This window comes from Scatophagus argus, chromosome 24, assembly GCF_020382885.2.
Source record: "Scatophagus argus isolate fScaArg1 chromosome 24, fScaArg1.pri, whole genome shotgun sequence".
In the NCBI taxonomy this organism is placed as follows: Eukaryota; Metazoa; Chordata; class Actinopteri; family Scatophagidae; genus Scatophagus; species Scatophagus argus.
The window spans coordinates 2,113,559-2,129,898 of record NC_058516.1 but is presented as its reverse complement, the minus strand read 5'-3'; the positions used below and the strand labels follow the sequence as shown (position 1 = coordinate 2,129,898).

Sequence of the window (16,340 nt, the reverse complement as noted above, 5' to 3'; positions counted from 1 at the left end):
AAGTCTGCAGGTTTTTAAGTCCGAGCACATCAGGATGTGATCTCGTTTCTCTGTGGATAAAACATGTGAAAGCAGTAGATATTTAACTTTACAAAGATTTAAAAGGGAATAAAGCAGCTAACGGCTCATATTTGTAAAACTGAAACTGGTGGAAGTGCTGCATTTTTGGTCTGAGAGGAACTGTTTCCCGTGCAGCAGTTCTGTATTTGATTTTTGTTTTCAGTTCCATCTTTCAGTGACATACTTATCATGTCTCCCACCTATTTCCACCTATCACCTATTAGTGAGTAAATGTTCATTGACTCGGTTCACTTAATGTGTAAAGTGAAGCATACAGTATTTCTGTACCTTTTTATTCCTCGAAATTTGTGTTATCATTTTCACGGTTTGACCAGGAGAGTTTCATGTGATCATTGAAAGAATTAAATCTACAGTCCGTCAAGATTTGAATTCTGGGAAAAATAAAGAAATCTGTAATCCTGGTCCAACGACACGTTAAACACCTGCGTTGTTGCCTTTCAGCCTTCATGAAGCATTTGGTGCTGCATGAGTTCTTCTTCTTCAGTTTTAATATTTTTCACTGGGAGGAAAAATCAGAAGTCTTGACTTGGTTCTTCATAACTGAATAAAGTTATCTCCCAAAATGGGTCGTGAATTGAAAAATTGGCCCATGGAAATATCTGTCTCCGGTGACAGCGACCTTTGGACTCTGTCCCTTTAAGAATTAACCGAGAGGTCAGTGCTGTCGCCCATCCGTCTAAATGAATGTAGCTCAAGATCACTCAGGTCTGATCTTGATTTGGATTTTATTTAATTACAAGTATATGAATGCATGTCTTGCTTTGCTGTAATGCTGTTATTCTACATCATGGAAAGTGTAATTGAGACCACACAGGGCATTACAGGGCAGCATTATGGCTGAGGAGCTGAGTGATGTGTCTGTGCTTGACGCGTCGCTCGCTGTTTCTTAATTGGAAACTTAGATCACAAATGTCGACCCAAGAATCACACGAGCGTGTTTCGTGACGGAGGGGGTGTCATGGCTGCCTCTCGAGCTCCCGCACAGCAATCCGTGAGAGTAAATCTGCTAACAAACATCCACGGATGCTCCTGGAAATGAATAAATAAACAAAGTGAGGAAGATACATTAGAGCTCTTAACCTGGTAATGTCCTCTAATTGGGGGAAGCTGTAATTGGTTTAAGCATTAATCAGATTTGAGCCGGTCATGGTTAAGTGTTGTGCGAATGCGAGGTTTCCTGTCCAAGTATGAAAAGAGTTTTTGTTGGAAATAAATGTGTTTGCGTTGCTGGGGACCTCTGGAGCACATTACGTGATCGTGATGACCCTCAGATTCAATGGCCAAACATGCACTTAGTGATTGCAGTGCCTGTACGGTGCTGCGCTTTGTGGGAAATTTGTCTCTCTAAACATGTTCAAGGAGGGGATTTCATTCCTGTCGGGGGCTGTTCCACCTTATATATTACGCTTGTTTTATTGACATTACATTTAGTCATTTGAATAATGAGCGAACGCAGCGGCAGATTGGAGTATCCATTACAATAATCTCTTTAAACTGAATAGGTGGAGCCAAATTACCCTCATTTCTGGTTATATGACATCAAAAACTCACCATAACCTGGCGAGTTATTGTACATCCTCTGTACATACTTTTAGAAAGTGAAGTTGGTTAAATGCTGCGCAGGCCAATGTGTCCCATCACATCCTTTAAGTAACCAAAAATGCGTTACTCATGGTTTCACCCAAATGTTTGTAGATAAACTACATGGCCAAAAGTATGTGGACTGTCATCTGTGACTGACTCTCATTCGTCCGCTTGCCACATTTGGACACTGGTTTTGGGGGATAAGACTTGCTTTGCATACGACCTTCTAATTCATCCCAGACTCATTGGCTGGATTTGAGCAGGCCAGTTAAGTTCTTTCGCACCAGACTGGGAAAAACTGGTCTTGGCCGGTATGAAGCCATGACAAACCGCCTCAGACCACAAGCTGTACCCTCCCATGTATTTGCTGATTCACATCAGCTCCAGTGGAGTTAGCAGTTAGCTAACTCTAGCACTAACGCTGAGGTTTAAGTCGACCCATGAGATCATTTCAGCCTGCAGAGCGGCTCTGCCTCTGAGAAATGTTTGCATAATTAAAACTCTCATATAGAGTGTCGTGCTTTGGCTGAATGGTGACATACAGCACAGTTTGCTCCTGTGGACATCAGACGTGCAGCCAGCCCTCCACTAGCCTGAAATGTTCTCCAAGCAAAGGAGGGAGGAAGTTTCCTCTCGTATAATGCAGAACGCGTGCAGATTTGAAGGGAGCTTTCACCAGCAGCAGTGCAGAGTGGTATAATAGATGGAACATCACTTTCAGAAAACAAGACCTGGGGTGAGGTGAGGGAGTTGGAGGGGGAAAAAAAAAATCATAGAGCTGGAAAAAGGGTTGTCACCTTCACCTTGCGTACTTGTCATTCGCACAGCGTCAGGTCATTAAATTCACATTAGGCCCCTCTGAGGGACCTTCCGATGCTGTTAGTGCACCTAAAGCTGTGTGGCAGCGAAAAGAATCACAACTTCCTCCTGTCTGTGACGGGGGGGGGCACACACACACACATAAGAGCAGCTACATGGCACTTTGCATTCTGACTCTGGATCATTATGCTCTCTCATGTCTGTTTTTTCTCCTTTTCTGGGGTCGATAATGGAGACCGAGGGCACTGGAGAGGCGTTGGCCGTGTCCATTTGTCCGTCCCCTGGAGGACAGAGCTGGATCTGAGTCAAAGTTTTAGATCGCCGCCACTGAGACGGCATTAACTCCCAGTCTCCTGGGTCAGCTGCGTGAATCATTTATCAGCAGAAACCTGCGACGGCCGTTTCAAATGTCACATCATGTTAGAGCCGTGTCCCCAGGTTATTCAAGGAAAAAGAAAAAAAAGGTAGCCCTGGTGGCACTTTGTCACATAAGGAGAGCTTACCTCATGCTACAAAGAGCCAAAAACATCTGTCACAGCTGTGCAGGTCTTCTAGGGTGCATGAGCAAGGACATAAGGAATAATCAGACAGCTTACGGCAACCGGTACGTTGTGGTTACAGTCGTCTCTGTCAGGGGTTATGAAGGGTCGGCATCGTTTGTGTCGGTGGACTCAGGAGTGGAAACAAATAGACATACTCATACTGTATGTGTGGAGATTCAATACTAAGGCCTGGTGAAAAGCCGAAAGAGCGCTGAATAACTATTAGTCAGGGATCGATTGACAATCAGTTTTTTTTACTGCAAGATAGAAGTAAGCTGATAGAAGAAAATCAGATCATAAATAGTGAAGCTTTGTCGCTGGTTTCAAAGAGAAGCTGAATTAAGTTATTTTCTATTTCCACAAGCTTCACATCTGCGAGTCGGTTCCACAGTCATTTGGGGGACGTTGGCTGCGGTGGCGACGGTGACCTTCGACGTGTTTATCTGGCCACGTCTGACATTGGCCCAGCCCATTTGCCTGCATATTATTGTTTATGTGCAGGAGTTGGAGGGGTTTATAGGTTGGTGTTGGATGGACAGCTGCTGTGTTTGGCTGTTGACCAGAGGCCTAATAACTACAGCATGAGAGGGACATTACCTGTGAGCAGCTGCCATCCTGCTCGTGTGAAGCTGTGCCCAACAATTAACCATTCAAATGTGAATGGAGTCACTAATAATGATTTGAACTGCTCCGTTGGTAACCTCTGGTCCCATCCTATATCCACAGACGGGGAGAAGCTTCCTTTATTGTGCTGTGATATCGTAGTTTGGCGCAGATGGAAAAGCTCTGGACTCTAAACTGCTGCATCTGATTGCAGCAGTACAGCAGAGCTTTTGACTTTTGGCAGATAATACGTTTTCTTTTCAAACACTTCTCCTCTCAGCTGCTGTTTGTGTCAAACGCTCAGTGTATTGGTTTATCCCTTTTGCTTCTCATTTCTCCTCTTTACACATGAGTTGATAGCAGCAGAAGTTTCGACTGCCTCCCCCCCCAGCCTCCCCCACCTTCAGCGTCGTCCTGCGAGCGAGACAGCTGTGAAAACAGTGTGGAATCTGTGCAGCCGGCAGAGAAACACACTCGTTGCAGTATCTTCCGATTTTAACCAGATTTTCCAGGGATATTAGAGGAAACAAAAGATGTGACTCCCATTCAAAGCTCCACCCGATGACTTCCATGCGAGATTCCCTCTGAATTAAAGGGAGAAGGGGGACATTTTGGACGGCTTCCTCACATTATTTAAAGTGAGGTGACGCTGAAGTCGTCCATAAATTTGCATGTGTCATCCCCGTCTTCAGCACACACAATAAGAAACCTCCCTTAAGATGTGAGATCTGAAACTGAAAAGACTGCACGCTTGTCACGATGGACTCGCTCCACACGGCTGTGACAGAAAGAAAACAAAAACTTTGAAGCTCAGAGTCGAACAGTTTTGAACCACATTCCCTTTTTACCTCAAGAGGTCCTCCAGCTCACAGCATCTGTACAAACAAATGTGAGGCGTTTGTCATGGTGACATTGATCCAGAGGCGTACTGATAAAGTTCATAGCAGAAAATGACACAGCATGCGTCAAAAGCCATCGGATCTCACTGAGCTTACAGTGCAGCTGGAGAAGGAAGAAGAAATGTTCACCTTGATGCTGATTTGCAGAGGTGCAAACTCACGTCTTTCAGGTACAAGATTTTGAATTTTTACAAGTTGCTCACATATTAATTATCCTCAGTTGTGGTAAAATCAACTGGCAAAGTGAATTTTCTGCATCACAAGTTGAGAAGGTGTTGCTTGCCAGTCAATTCAAAGGCTGCAATTAGTTCTGTTGCTATTTAAGGTGTTTGTCCAACTTACCTTGTCTGTTTAGTGACAATTAAAGAAACCTCTGCAATTACATCATTAAAACATAAAGTAAATGAGCAGTGGACTTTTGTCTCCAGTGAAAAAACCCTTATTACATGGAGGTTTGTGATGAAAGGCACTTTAAATGAGCATCAGCGTGATTTTTTTTTAAACTGTAAAAGATAAAATTAGACCCTAACGGAGGCTTGATTTGATCAGAACGCGTGGATGTGAAGTGTGAACTTATATAATTGAGAAAATCTTTTCTTTTATCCTGTGCTTGTATTTAAAGTTTGTTGCTGTTTGATTGGACCAAGACGCTTGGAAGTCGTCCTTCTGACTTTGAGCGTTTGAACGACTTGTTGACGGCTGCTAGAGGTTTGACGCTTTATATCAAAAAGCGATTTTGTCCCACGTGTTGCTAAAACCACCCAAAGTATTGCTTTACTTGACTTGTTGTCCCAGTTAGTGGAAATAAATAACTTTTTTCACTTATGTAGTTCACAGCAGCTAACAGTTCCAACCTGATATCAAATTACAGGTCAACTCATATTTTCTTTTCACATTGATTATTAGTAATCAAGGAATCCAAAACCTGATATTTGAATATTTGACTGCATTTGGAGTAAAACTGAAAATCCTAATGTCAAAGTTTAGATGTTTGATGTTGATGTTGATGTATGTTTGTTGTTTGTCCTTGAAAGCAAGTCACACAACAACATTTTTCCCTACTTTCCCATTAGTTATTTAAAGACGAGGGGGGTGTTCACATGAACCTTTTCTTTCTGATTATTTCAGCACCTCACGAGTGCGATGTATAAACTGTCTCATCTCACTGAGTGTAGTCATGCATGTGTTTGTAGTCCCTAATATCTGAGTAATAGATTATGCAGTACGAGTGCGAATGTCCGCAAACGGCGCTGGCTTGTTTTATGTAAGCACACCGGCATCACCCAGACAAATTCCCCTAAATTTATAGTAGCAGATGAATAATGTGATTAAGTCGGTGATTTGCAGTAAACCACCAGTCACTCCATGATAAGAAACGCCCTTAAATCAACAAGAACAGAAAAACGTTGTCAAAACACAGCGTTCTCTCCTCGCTGGTGGATGGGCACAGGCCTCATTTTATTCCAGCCCATGTATAAAACACAATGTGGGAATAGGTTTGACTGATCTTTCCCATCTAATATGCGACTTTCTCTCCTTTTTTTCCCTCATAAGTTGCAAATGGCTTCATTAAAACAAAAGCACGACCATAGGGAGCACATAAAACATGCTGCTGCTACCTAATATGGTATTTATGACTGGGGCTAAATGTAGAGTGAATTAAAGTTTAAAGGATTGCAGTCAGGTAGACTCGCCGACGTTTGTGGAGGAATGTCCATTAACAAGATGAAAGAAGAGGGGTGTGTGGATGTGAGCGTGTTGCAGGGGGAGTGTGATTCCCCCATGGCCGCCGGTGGAACGTCAGCCGCTCAGCTCGATGGCTGGCTGGACCCAGACACCTTACAACCACACGTGAAATGAGAAATCGACTGACAGGTTCGCCCAGGAGCCCCAGCCTCGTGTATTTACAGAAATAATTAAAATGTAATATCATCAAAAGTGACTTCTCACACTTGCCTCCACCCCCTTCCTCGCCGGTTCTCCTTGTACTCATTGCCGTGCCGCTCCTCCAAAGAAGTTTCATCTGCTGGAGAAAATAAACCAATTAACAGCTGATGTAGTCGGGATGCGGCGAAAGGAGGTTTATGCCGGCCGATCCGTGATGCAGAATGCTTATTAGAGAACAGGTTCAGGTCTAAATAATCACCAGACACACTTGGAACCAATTCTACATTCATCAGCTCTGGGATTTCCCAGCGGAGAAGCTCGCGGGAGCAAAGGCCTCGTCGGCTGCTCCCGATGCCTCAGTCTTAACCCGGCCAATCTGTCCTGCTTTGGGCTGCACCCAAACAAGCCAGAATCGAGCCACAATGAAGACTAAAACCACCTAAAGTCAGTTTTCCCAGATGCTTGGCAGAAACAAGGATCTGATTAGGGTTTCGGATGACTTATTACCTCCACAGCCTCAAAAATCCTGCACCAGCAAGCGTCAGGCTCAGACGTCAAACGAGCTGATTGTCCAACATCACAGCGGCTCTGCTGGTGCGTGAATGTCATATTTTGTTCAGCAGATCTCTTAGTTACAGAGAGTCTGTGCTACTGCAGCACTTAAGTCCTAACAGATGGAGTTTTTAGCCATCAGCGTAGTTTCAGTGTCACTTCACTTCCTCTGTGCTCTTCTTTTGTTTTATCTCCAACTTTTCCTCTTATTCTTGACTTTGCTGTACACATCAGAGCTTTGTTACACTTCATGAAAATCACTGATATTTAAAGGACGTTAATTTTAATTTTGATGTTTAGCTCGAGATATCTTGAAAATGACAGCAAAGGGGCTGCTTGTTTGGGTTTTAACTTTGATTTTTAAAAATCGCGTGTCATTTATTAATAATGCATGATTGTTGATGTCACCACAAGAGTTTGAGAATCTGACATTAAAGTCCTGTGAGCTGGTGTTCTTTATTTCACGTGTTTTCTGGATTAGCTTTCTATTGATTTATGGCGTCTTGTTGGCCCCTGTGTGATTTGACCGTATTACATAACGTAAGAAGAAAAACTTGATAATCAACATGAGTTTCGTCACGATGAGAAAAGATTTAAGGTTTTAGGATCCCCTGTGACAGAATGTGATCTGAGCTGGTCCACATCGTCTCAGTGTTAGGCACACTTTGTGGTTTAAGCTTATGAGACGGGTGCATTTTTGCAAGTATGTAAATATGTTTCCCAGAGCAGCTTTACACTGATATTACATTATTTATGATCTGAATTCATATTGTATATTTAGATTCATGTAGTGTCAGACTGATACGGGCTGAGTCAAAATAAGGTCTAAAGAAACTAAACAAATTATTCTCCTGAAAACATATTCATATATTCTTCTTTATATTAGTGTTTGTTTGCCTTACGGCGATCACCGACTCGAGTTCAAAGTTGACCCAGTTTCTGATTTACCAGTACAGATGAGATCGGTGGAGAAAACCCACTCAGTGCTGCCAAAGATCCTGCTGCATTTTTGATTCATTTCCAAACCAAAAGTAAAAAAAATAATAAAATATCTGTTAAAAAGTTTCTCACAATGACCTGTCGAGCAGTAAGCTGAGAGACATTAAAGGTTCGGAGTCATGCTTCATAATGGGATTTTGTCTTTGTAAACAGCTGTGTGCAGTGACAATATGGGATGCTTGCTAGATGAACGCGTGACCTTGGCTACCGGTGCATCATGTGACAGCCCCACTTTGTCCCCTGGCTCCTGTGAAAAGCATCATATTTTATAGATTAAAGTCACATCTTGTGATTTTGCGTTGGGGACACACAGGTAAGTGTACATGTTTGAAATGGCCACAGGGATCATGCATCTTGGATAGCTGTGTGATGTGCACAGCTGTAATGGCTTACATCCTCACTCTCTCTCTGTCTCTGCGATCCTCCCATGAGGCTCGCCCACCTTTTTAACGTTTTAGCTCACAGATGGGCGAAAAAGGTTCCCTCGCTTTCACGTGACCTCTGTTGAATGTAAAAATTTGTGACACAAAGTGGCGCAGTTTCATATTTGTTTAGCTGTGACTGGCTCAGCGCAGCAGCGTAATGGCACAGCTCCGGTAGCCGGATCACCGGAGGCGGTGCATCAAGGGACAACCTGGGATCACCGTGCTGCTGATTTATGCATGAACCATGTGCTCGCTTTGCTGAGACAGACGGAGCCGACGTTAACAGAGGAGACATTCGGACAGGAAGACATCCTGCTTTTCGTGAGGCTGGGGGGGAGGGCGGCACAGTCAACAGGGATGGGTGGAGGCCTTCACAAAGAAATTACATATTCTGGTGTCGTACTCCTACCAGCTACCTGTCTGTCTGAGCCATCTGTCATGGGAGACGAGGAGCATGGAGGAAACAGAAGGGACGACAGCCCGCTTAATGCATGAAATCATCACTCAGTTAAGGAACGTCAGGTGACCAAATGTCACCTTTTAGGGGTTAAAGATATAATACTGAACGTTTCTGTTAAGAGTTAATTAAAATGACTCAGCCTTTGTTATATTTTGTCAGTGTGTGTTGGGTTGTGTCCCCAGTATTGTCAAACCTGGAAAAGACGGCCTGTCGCTGTAACTTCCAGAAGAGAGTCGGAGCATGAGGACGGAAGTCGGTGGACAAAACTAAACTTAACGTAAATGTTGCTTTGAAACATCGCTGCCTCTGTGAATATTACTGCCTGAGTCAGTTCAGGTGGGTTTTAGTGGTGGCTGTTTAACAATGAGGACGTGATCCTAAGTGCACATACTGAGCATCAGCTGAAAGGTCTCATCCTGTTGAGAAAATACAAAAGACATTCTTATTCAGTTTGCAGCCAATGTGCACAGTGTTAGACCCAGTTTTTCGTTGGCATTCATTCAGTTTTTACTGTGAAGCCAAACGTTCATTTTTCAGCACACCTCTGACATCATACAGCTTTTCAGCATTAGTTTTCTGTTAAACTACCAGCACGAGCGTGTCAATAATACTATACATTTAACTGTTGTGTTTAACAGCCTGTGTGGTCGATACGAAGCCCGAGCCCTGAAACATCTTCCTTGTGGCTGCCTGCAGTGTTGATAATCTTCTGAATTATGTTTAAGCTTATTTGAAATCAGCAAACACAATACGAGAAGCCGCGCTTCCTCTGATAGGCGTGACATGTTTGCGGCCAGTGTTCTCATCCTTAATGTATGAGCGATCAGCTGAGTGTCCATCCCAGGTGGCCAGAACAGAACGTGACATGCAGACAGCACAAACACACTGCAAAGCACTTGAACCTGATGTTTAAGGTCACAGGGGGATCAAATAAATTGGCCATCGTGAGCCAGATCTTTTTTTCTTCCTTTTTGAGTCTATAAATCCTAAATTTATTCACTTGCACAGTTGTAGAGTTCATGTTTTTGTCAACTGGTCACAGTTGCTTTGGTTTTTACATTTTCTTTTTGTCTACATCTGGATCACAGATTGTACCTTTAACACATGAAATATGGTGTAATTATCGTGACAGATGTGGGATTACCTAAATCATATCCCACACAGCGAGTATTAACTTCCACCGGGGAGCTCCTTCAGCATGTGGACTCAGATGTTTTCCGCAGAGTGTGTGCTCATCAAAATAGCAAATCTCGCTCCTAAAAAGTATTTCTCCTCCGTGTCAGATATTTAACGCTCACCTCTGTGCGCCGCTGTAAGTTGTTTTTTTTATTTTATTTTATTCTTTTCAGCAGTGCTCACTCATACGGCATTAATTCAAACACTGGAAATCTGCAAGGAAATCTCACCCCTCTGAGCATCCCTATCCCTGTTCATCTTGACAGCGCGCTCCTTAAGCAGGCCGTGTATCCATATTTGAAGGCGCCACCGGCTGCGTAGGTAAAGATGGGAATTTGTAGTGACAAGGGGGGAGGGCATCAGCACAACAGAGGTACTTAAGGAAAGAGACAACCTCTCCCAGCAAAGGCAAATGAGTCTTGTCAGCCGGCAGTTGGTGCAGTAATTATAAAGGGTGCGTTGAATTTCCCAGGGATTGCAGGAGAATGGCATGATGGAGACAAGCACTAAGAATTTTATAAGCCAAGCTGAGAAAATAAGAAAGGAAAATCTAACCTCCACTGAAGTCTACCTTTTAGAAGGGAAACATTAAAGTTGTCTGCGATATTTAGCGGGTCTGCTGACTACTAAAGCAGACCTGCTGATTCTGCGAATTGACAGCACAAATGGCTGCTGTTGCCCTAAATTGCCAGTTAAGTTGTTGCACATTGCCAGAGTAATTTGGTGGATAGCAGGTGCAGCCGCTTGTCGAACCAAGTACATCTCCTTTGTTTGGTTGAGCCTAATAGATGGATGAGGCTGTAATCAGTGCACGCGCTCGCATGTTTTTAAGTTGATGGGGTTTGGATTGTCGATTTGGGTGTAGTTCAAAATCAAAAGGTGTTTGCATCTTAATGTAGAAGGAGTAAAAGTATCATAGTGAGTTATTGCTTTGTGAGTAGGGATTTGTTAGTGCTCATATTAGTGATTAGTGATCATGTAGTTTTCTAATAAAGCTGAAATCTCATAAAGTCAATTTTACTCACACAGCTTAATACAAATCACTAATTTGGCGCAAATTTGGGGACACCCTTGAGATTTGGAGGAGGAAAAACTCCCCCAAACCCCCAAAATGAAAACAAAATAAAAAAGGAAGAAACCTGAAGAAGAGCAAAAGAGGAAGTCATCCTGATGGTCAGACATGCAAACGATGTTTACAGAACAGGCTAACAGTAAATTTACAGTATGGACAGCCATGGACAGTCATACACTGTAAACATTTGTGTGTGAATGTTTGTTTTTAACATGCAGTTTCATTTTATATCACTGAATGGCAGGACGTGGTGAGTATTTCCTTTCACTTTAAAACCTGCAGCGAAGCCTGACTCGAGGAGCTGCTAAATGAATTTCAGTAGTGTGGTTTTCATTGCAGTTCTGCTGCCCCTCAATGATCTTATTGCTGTTTTCCAGGCTTTTCCACCTTGACAAGAGTAATCTGTGGGCGAAACACTGAAGTTTCTTTGCATGCTAATTGAGAAATTTCAAATGTTTTACACATCAGAACACAGCATCTTTTATCAGCAGTTTGAATCCCACAAAGACTCCGGCGGTGTTTGCTTTGAAGCACCTAAACAGGGTAACACGAGGTATCCTGGAGCTGCAACGGCGCATCTCTGCATCTTCCTACAAATATTTCCCCAGGCCAACACTGTGAGCATGTTTCCACTCAGACGTACCTTGTTAAAAACGGTTAAAAATGAATTAAAAGGAAGCTAGTTGTTTACCTAGTTGCTAAATAAACCCTGAGCGTTCTCCTCAGGGATTGTGTTTTTCTGTAGATTGATGTGTACTTTGTGTTTATTTAGCCTGCAGAAATGCTCATGTATATGTGAGCCTTGGCAGATACATTTGTTCAGGTATGCACCGCCTCGAGCAGCATCAGAGAAACCGCAGCCGACTCGCTTTGCGTTTTCCACGGTCTTACCGTTCACCTCCAGACCCCCGCTGGCCCCGTCGACCCTCCCCGGCGCGATCCCTGCGACCCCCATCACTTCAGAGGAAACAGATGTAAACCTCATCCTCCCCGTCGGCGTCTCGGAGACACACCGAAGCTCACCGCCGACTCGGAGGTCCCTCAGCGACAACTGTCCTGATTTCCAGTGACATCAGAGTCAGTCTTCAGTCACTCTGATCCTGTCAAGGAGTCGGCTGAGATGAAGTGATGGCGGATGGCCTATTTATACCCCAGTCACCTGATCTTTTCACTCGCCCACAGGCCGGGAATATTAAATTGACAGCAGCATATTCTGAAATGTGTGATTGCCCTCGAGCCTGCAGATACTCAGGGTTATCTGCTTTTTATTTTTAGCTTACCTTTAGAAACACATGGAGGACACCACAAAGCACCAACACCACAGTGATCCTTCAGGGGTCACCTGTGCTTAAGGTATCCAATGCTCTATTGATTTATCCAACTTCATCTGTTATGTTTTACTTTTGACAATTGTTTTTCTATTTTCCCCTCTTTTTCCTGTACGCGTTTAATCAGCTTGTAATCTCATTCAACAATGAGTTGTTGTTTTCTCTTCCGTCTGAGACATTTTCCATCCAGTCCACTCACTTCATAAACATAATGACAGTTGACTCACCTTGAGTCCTTCCTCGTGTGTCCATTCATCTGCTCGTTCTTTCATTCATTCATTCACTCTCTTCCTCCCTCGTTAATTTCTTGCCGATCCAATCAGTGAATTGCCAAACGGATGATTTTATCCTTGCCTCTCTTATTCTTTCTTATCTTTCAGTTCATTCAGCATCGTGACTGCTTTCTCCTGTCCTTCCTTTCTCGCCTCCTAACCTTCGTTCTTCCTCTCTGTCATTCACCTACCAGTACATGACAAGCTGATCAGCCTTGTGCCAGCCGTCATCCCTCCCTCCTCTCGTTCCTTTTCAGAATATTAGTCATGTATTTATTCGTTCATCCATCTATTTTACCCAAACGGTGGGTGGTTTTCAGGAAGCCCTGCAGCCTTGGATCTTTCCCTCCAAACAACACAGCAGAGGTGTTGACCGACGTTGGACAGATCGGCCGGGCATCGGAGAAACTGAATTGCTGTAATCACATTTACTTGGCCCTTATCTGCGTGTTTGACGTTTTGTCTCAGCGGCCCGACAACCAAAGTGCGGGTCGAGCTGAACCGCGAGCTGTCAAAACTCGCCGCTCGGCCCGTGCCATGTTAAACACCCGCCATCTGGGTCCACCGTAAACACTCAGCCCCTCGTAATGAGCTCCACATGTGGCCGCGCTCGGGCTGCACGTGCTCCCCGTCCAACGCCTGGACGTGAGGGGAAACTGTCAGGTCCATCAAGGCGTGTGCCTCGCTTGACATGGATACAGGATTACAATATGAAATAACTGAGCCTCAGCTCTCCTGCAGTAATTAAGGCAGGTTTCAAACGGGCCTCCTACAGTCCATTTGATCTCCACGCCATCCTTAAGATGGGACGTTTATTTAATAACAGCTGCACCGCAAAACTCCAGCAGCTGGTAGTTAAAAGAAAAACCCCTCCATTGGATACTGTTACCCTCCTCGATACCATTGATCTGTGATTGCAGCGCATTCCAGGAGTTATTCTGTGATGAAATGCTTTGACTTGCATTTCTGGTGCCTTTAATTTAATTGTGGACTTTGGTTACTTTTCTTGCATTTCCCAGAATAGCTTTTGACAGCCTCCAAAGTTTAGGTGTGACCCTGTTGCTTATATGCTGGCCAAGTGCTTCATGAATTTGGCCACAGAATCTGCAGTTGCTGGAGCTCTTTTGTGCTGAGTCGGGTCTTTGTTGTGGCTGCGTCAGATTCTGGTCTGCGGTATTTCCTGCTCCTCACTTTTTCTTCCCTACAGTAGTTTGATGTGTCTGTGTGCAAATGTTGGGAAAGCAGATCGAAGAAGTTCCCTGTTTTTTATTCTCAGGGACTGATGAATAAAAAGCACAATATTTGCTTCTAGAAAATTGAAATACTCAAGTAAAAGTACATAAAAATTGTTCTTAAGTATGCTACTTGAAGAAATTCTACTGAGTTACATTTTCTCTTACCTTATTATCTCTTTTTTTTTTTTTATTAAACTTTCAGTTATTAGTTATTGGTGTCCTTGATTAATAATAATCTGTGTTGTATCAGTCGATGAATTGAAACTAAATTCTGTAGTTCCTCTTTTATTTTCCATTTGAAAGGTGATAATAAAAATGGAGTAAATTTACTTCTTTCCTATAAACCTGTGACTGTCATAAAGATTACTGAATTTTAATCTCCTGTTGACGACCTCTGCGTCTGTTGTAGCAGGGAATTTAAGGGCTGAGGCGGGATAACACATTTACTGTACGCAGAAGGAGCTCGGGTTGCTCTCGCTCGCGATCCCTCAGTTTAAACTGTTTAACTCGGCGTACACCTGAACTCTGCTGCTTGGCATGCATGCAACTTCCCACAACTCCTCTGAGTCTCTCAACCCCCCTCAGGTTTCGGGGGCAGATGTTCTCAATACGGAGATCAATGAGGGGTTCATTTCACTGTCTTTGTTCCCCGTCTGTTCGCCACGGCGCCCGCGCCACACGCAATAATTCAAGTAAGTAACACAAATGGTGTGCACAAGGCCATGTGGTACCCCCCGATGCCTGGGACTGACAGAAAGACACGAGTGCAGAGAGAAGGAGGAGGAAAAGATCTTAAGAGAAGTGAAATGACCTTACGTTGTCCGTATCTGTGTTGTCCTCTACACTGAAGGCATGTGACATAATGCATGGACTCATACTCTGACCTGATCCTCGTTTTGATTTTGTCACCCTCAAACTAATTGGCCCAAGTAAAAATAGAAAAAAAGAGACACACTAAGCTTGTAGTCTGCCATGTGAAGTTTAGCGCTGTAGCATATCTCAGCTCGCGCTGTAATCCGCCATCTTACATCAGGTTAGCTGCTGCCACTGAGCCTCATCTGAGCTCCTCTGATCTGAAAACGCTGGCTGTCCACGAGGTGTTCAGTGTGTTCACTGTACATCCAAAGTGTTGAATGTAAAAGCTAAATGAACTTCAACAGAGAGGAAATGTCACTTCCAAACCCATAAGCTGTCTGATCCAAACTACAGAGAGTTTTATACAACAGTGAACATGACCTCACTAATGTTAGAACTTTCTTCTCTCTGGGCCTTTTCATTGTGCTTTAAGGACTTTTGTAAAGATGAAGCTTCTGTGTGGCTTTTTGGGGAGTTAAAACACTCAGAATTTGGTGGCATTAAATAGCGCTGATGACTAGTTCAGCTTCAGTGTGATATGCAGGTGTTTACAGCTAAACCATAAATATAGCAACTTCTAATTTCAGGCTTTCAGAGTCGGCTGATGATAAGCTGTACAGCTGTTCATACTGCGACCCTCACGTTTCCACTTAACCTGCTCCTTCCTTGGTGAAATGATCTGCTGTGCACGACCCTGTCCTTATTCTTATCTGTATCCTTGATTTCTTTGTGCTGCTGTTATTATTTGCTGTTGCAGCCTCCCAGATTCCACACAAGGCTCATTTAAAGTTTCATCTTATCCGATGAAATATGTGTTCCCGCACTGACACGCTCTGAAGCCCTGTGCATCGGCGCCTGTCGACCTAGGTGTGTGCACGCGTGGATGTGTGTGTTGTGTTAGGGCTCCTCTCTCGGCCCAAACCTATACATCATCCCCCGGTGACGACGTCTCCGAGCGCCGGACCGGCTCGAGCCGGCCCTCTGGGGGTCAGTGTCTTAAATGAGATTTCAGCACCACTGACCCGTGCTCTGGTCCTCTCACCTTTTTGCCAGGAGAACAGGAATGACCTTTGACACCTGGATCTGTGAGCAGCCACCGTCTTCCTCCAAGCGGCGACCCCTCAGCTGCAGCCGATCCTGCCACGAGCCGGGACGACAGAGCGAGGGGCTGAGGCCTTGCTACTACAGAGGTGTGAACTGAAGAGCTTTCTTAATTCTTTATTTTAGAAAAGATATATTTGATATATGATATAAATTGTAATTGTGAGCCTGTTGCAGACCTTGTGTGTCCTGTGTCTGTGTTTAGACATTGTTGACGACGGCTTCTGCACAAAGTTAAAGCACATTTAACTTGTGTTCTCTTACGGCCCCTCCGTCTGCTTTCTCCTGCCAAAGCAGCAACAAAGGTAAGCGTCCTGTGTGCACACATGCACGTCTTATCTGTCATATGCTGTTTGAGGAGCTGTAATGTAACAGCTCATCTGTGTTTTCTGCCCAATTTTCTCTTCACTTTCCGCTAATTAGGGTATTTTTTTAGCTTTGCTTATTAAG

General features: G+C 43.9%; 1 long non-coding RNA gene across 2 annotated transcripts in view; it reads left to right on the top strand.

Moving 5' to 3' along the window:
* Positions 1 to 16,340, top strand: part of LOC124055553 — a 210,919-nt gene that overhangs the window by 88,509 nt on the left and 106,070 nt on the right. For both annotated transcript variants that reach the window (XR_006842711.1, XR_006842712.1), the window contains exons 5-6: positions 15,843 to 15,979; positions 16,096 to 16,195. This is a non-coding gene — a long non-coding RNA (uncharacterized LOC124055553). The remainder of the gene's footprint in view (positions 1 to 15,842; positions 15,980 to 16,095; positions 16,196 to 16,340) is intronic.